This window comes from Trichosurus vulpecula, chromosome 1, assembly GCF_011100635.1.
Source record: "Trichosurus vulpecula isolate mTriVul1 chromosome 1, mTriVul1.pri, whole genome shotgun sequence".
In the NCBI taxonomy this organism is placed as follows: domain Eukaryota; kingdom Metazoa; phylum Chordata; class Mammalia; order Diprotodontia; family Phalangeridae; genus Trichosurus; species Trichosurus vulpecula.
Window position 1 is genome coordinate 45193461 of NC_050573.1, and position 5034 is coordinate 45198494.

The following is a 5034-nucleotide window of genomic DNA, read 5'->3' on the forward strand; positions in this document are numbered from 1 at the left end:
ACAAAAAATTGCAAAATGTTCAACAGGGATGAGAAAATTGACCAGACCAGGAGCCGAGTGGAACAGGCCCTAGTGTCCTGAATCAGTGAGCTGTGGCAGTTACCAGACTTCTCAACCCACAAATGCCAAAGAGCAGGTTAGTGAGAAACTGCAGGATCAAGTTCAGAACGGTCCGGCCACCAGCCCTTGGGGTGATGGAGGTGGTGCAGCAGTGATGGTGGCTTCAGCAGGAAGCTCCTGAGGCTGCTTCCAGAGCTCCAGCGTCAGCTGCTTCCCGAGTCTCTGGCTCACACAGTGGGAAGAACCTAGCAGCAGATCATAGTGGGAATGCAAGGAGTACTTTGTGGGCACAAAGGCAGATTCTCTTGCTGTGCCCGGCTTGGATCTGGATCACAACCTGGTTGGTGGTTCTTGGGGGAGGAGGAGTGCTGCTGTGACAGAGCCTGGGGTGATGGTGGAGTAGAAGTAGCTCTGAAAAAAGCAATGCTTGGACCCTAAAGCTTGGGACAAAGTACTCTCTGCTCTACAAGCAGTCATACCCTGATGAAAAGTTCAAGGGTCAAGTAGTTGGCTGGGAACATAAACAGGCAGTGAAAATGAACTCAGACTCAAACTCTAGATTACTTTTTTGGTGACAAAGAAGATCAAAACATACAGCCAGAAGAAGTCAACAAAGTCAAAGAGGCTACATCAAAAGCCTCCAAGAAAAATATGAATTGGTCTCAAGCCATGGAAGAGCTCAAAAAGGATTTGGAAAAGCAAGTAAGAGAAGTAGAGGGAAAATTGGGAAGAGAAATGAGAGTGATGCAAGAAAACCATGAAAAACAAGTCAATGACTTGCTAAAGGAGACCCAAAAAAATACTGAAGAAAATAACACCTTAAAGAGTAGACTAACCCAAATATCAAAAGAGCTCCAAAAAGCCAATGAGAAGAAGAATGCCTTGAAAGGCAGAATTAGCCAAATGGAAAAGGAGGTCCAAAAGACCACTAAAGAAAATAACACCTTAAAAATTAGATTGAAGCAAATGGAAGCTAGTGACTTTATGAGAAATCAAGAATTATGAAACAGAACCAAAGCAATGAAAAAATGGAAGACAATGTGAAATATCTCATTGGAAAAACCACTGACCTGGAAAATAGATCCAGGAGAGAGAATTTAAAAATTATTGGACTACCTGAAAGCCACGATCAAAAAAAAGAGCCTAGACATCATCTTTCAAGAAATTATCAAGGAAAACTGTCATGATATTCTAGAACCAGAGAGTAAAATAGAAATTGAAAGAATCCACTGATTGCCTCTTGAAAAAGATCCCAAAAAGAAAACTCCTAGGAATATTGTTGCCAAATTCCAGAGTTTCCAAGTCAAGGAGAAAATACAGCAAGCAGCCAGAAAGAAACAATTTGACTATTGAGGAAACACAATCAGAATAATACAAGATCTAGCAGCTTCTACATTAAGGGATCGAAGGGCTTGGAATATGATATTCCAGAGGTCAAAAGAGCTAGGATTAAAACAAAGAATCACCTACCCAGAAAAACTGAGTATAATGCTCCAAGGCAAAATAAGGATTTTCAATAAAATAGAGGACTTTCAAGCCTTCTCAATGAAAGAACTGAATAGAAAATTTGATTTTAAAATACAAGAATCAAGAAAAACATGAAAAGGTAAACAAGAAAGAGAATTCATAAGGGACTTTCTAAATTTGAACCGTTTTGTTTACATTCGTACATGGAAAGATGACATGTGTAACTCACAAGACCTTTCTCAGTATTAGGGTAGTTGAAGGAAATATACATATATATAGACAGAGGGCACAGAGTGAGTTGGATATGAAGGGATGATATCTAAAAAAAAATGAAATAAATTTAAGGGGCAAGAGAGGAATATATTGAGAGAGGAAGAAAGAGAGAGACAGAATGGGGCAAATAATCTCACATAAAAATGGCAAGAAAAAGCAGTTCTGTTGGAAGGGAAGAGGGGGCAGGTGAGGGGGAATGAGTGACTCTTATTCTCATCAGATTCAACTTGAGGAGGGAATAAAATACACTCTCAATTGGGTATCTTACTCCACAGGAAAGTAAGGGGAAGGGGATAAAAAAGGGGGGAAATGATAGAAGGGAGAGCAGACAGGGGGGAGGAGGTAATCAAAAGCAAACACTTTGAAAAGGGACAGGGTCAAGGGAGAAAACTGAATAAAGGGAGACAGGATAGGATGGAAGGAAATATAGTTAGCCTTTCACAACATGAGCATTGTGGAAGTGTTTTACATAATGATACATGTGTGATCTATGTTGAATTGCTTGCCTTCCTAGGGAGGGTGGTTGGGAAGGATAGAGGGAAGAGAACTTGGAACTCAAAGTTTTGAAAGCAGATGCTCAAAAAAAAGTTGTTTTGCATGCAACTGAGAAATGAGATATATAGGGAATGGGGCATAGAAATCTATCCTGCCCTACAAGAAAGTAAGGAGAAAGGGGATAGGGGGAGTGGGGTGACAGAAGGGAGGGCTGACTGGGGAACGAGGCAGTCAGAATATATGCCATCTTGGAATGGGGGCGAGGGTAGAAATGGGGACAAAATTTGTAATTCAAAATCCTGTGAAAATCAATGTTGAAAATTAAAATATTAAATAATACTAATAATAAAACTAAAATGCTTGCTGTCATTGCAGATTACTGGAGCTAATTCCAATAAAATGTAAGCTCCTTAAGGACAGAAATGTCTTCCTTTTGCCATATTACCCACCACAGTGCCTGATGCATAGTAGGCGTTTAATAAATGCTTGCTCTAGCTGGGGATTAATGGAACAGTATTCCCAATGGAGTGTAAGCCCCTTGAGGGCAGGATCTGTTTTATTTTTGTCTTGGTATCCTCAGTTCCCCACCCCAGTGCTCAGCACCTTATTTATTGTCCATGCTTAATAAATGCTTATTAGTTCATTGAACTGCCATAGCCCTTAATTTGGAACAGCTGAAAAACCTAGGCCAAGGATTTCCCAAGATTCCTCATGGTCTCCCAAGTTTCCTACATGATTGTTATTCCAGAAAACATCTGGGAGTTCTAATTCCCCAAAGACAAAATGGAAACACTCGTTTCATGTCTAAAATTTTCTAGATGGTATTTGCTTTATATACCACAGATGCTTCCTGCTCTATCATCCTCCTCTTCCTCACTCCGCCCACACACCCAGCAAATAGAAGTTTCTCTTATAACAATAACAACAAAAAAGGTGGGTATCAACCAACACAGAGGCCATGATTAACAGCATATACAACATTCTGTCCTGATAGCCCCTCTCTCCTCATTTCTCTACCAAGGGGAGGAAAGCATTGGAAACACTCTCTTAGAATACATTGTTCATTTTTTGTTTTTTTTATTAAATGGGAGAATGTGATTTTTCCCTGACATAAGAAAAAAAAGACCATGAGTAAGCACAACAACATTTGCCAATTAAAATTGAATGCTATTAGACCAAAGGCCAAAATTCAACACATAGTTCTGCTTCAAAGGCAGAATTCTGCTTTCCTCCTCAAGTTCAGCAATTCATGGATGGCCCCCTTCTCCATATCACTGACCTTCAAACAGCAAGAAGAAGTCTCCCATATTTCCTTTCCCTCGGTGGACAGTTGAAGGGTAGGGTATGAGTATGAAATGTCATATACCCTTTCAGGTGGAATTGATGTTGTTTTTGCTACCAGGGAGAGGTATATTGGAAAGAGAATACAGTATAAAAAATCATTAGTAAGACTTTTCAATGGGGAAAGGGAACGAACCTGCTAAAAAGAAACTATGGTCTCTCCCAAACCATAGATAATCCTTAAAAATAAAACCATAATAGTCATGAAAATAAATACTTATTCTCACACCTGGGCTCTAAGAGAAATCAGGTGATGGACTCAACAAGAAATTTACAATTCTTCGCCTTTTTTGTGGTTGTTCTTTTCTCTTCATTTGAGACGTGAAAATCTGGGTCCCAATTTGGGAAAAGAAGAGGAATTCTGACTATCTTGTGTTAGAGGAAGCAGATGGATGCTTGTTTATCAGTCTGATAAGTAAAGTACTTTTTGGATGCTTAATCATAGCGGAGAAGTGACTCTGGGTTCTTAGAGACTACTGCAGCAAAGCAAAAGTTAGCTGCATCTACCAAGCTGGAAAGGCTTTGAGTATGAGCTGGTGGATGGACTCTATGCTTGTCATTTGGGCACCACAAATTTGTGCCCTTTGGAGGATCAGAACTGGAGAATGGATGGTACACGCAAGTAGGAACTAGGATGTTTAATCAGGAGAAGAGCAGACTTGGGGGGAGCAGGATCGCTGTCTTTAAATATTTGAAGGGCTGTCCCACCAAAGAGGGGTAATTGTTCTACCATGGGGTAGAATTAGGACCAATGAGTGGAAGTTAGAGAGAGGCTGATTTAGCACATTTAGTCTTCCTACCAATGCCAACTCAGCAAAAATGGAGTGGGCCAACTTGGAAGGTCTTGGGCTCCATCTCATTGAGGGATCTCAAGCAAACACTAGGTTCATTCAACAAGCAATGATAAAGCATATACTAAAATGAATGCCCTGGAAATAGAAAGACAAAAACAAAACAGATCCTGCCTTCAAGGGGCTGATTTTCTAGCAAAGGAGGTCTTGCCATGCTGGAACTTTTTCAAGGATGTGCCTTGCAACGAATTGTGCGTCTGTCACTTGAGGACCAACCAGCCCAGCTAGGCAATCAACAAGCATTTATTAAGCACTTACTATGTGCCAGTCACAGGGAATCTGAGGGTTCAGTCATGGGGATCCCAAGTCATAAAAATGTTGCCCTCAAGGAGTTTACATTCTAATGGAGGAGACATCATAAGCACAAAGGTATATTCAAGATGCATACAGAATAGGTCAAAGTAAGCTCACAGGGAAAGGGTTTAGCTTAGTTCAGAGAAAGGCAAGAAGGTGGTGTTAGAGGATATAACACTGGGCGTAGAGTCCTCTTCCTGAATTCCAATCTGACTTCAGACACTTACTGGCTGGGTGACTCTAGGCAAATCAC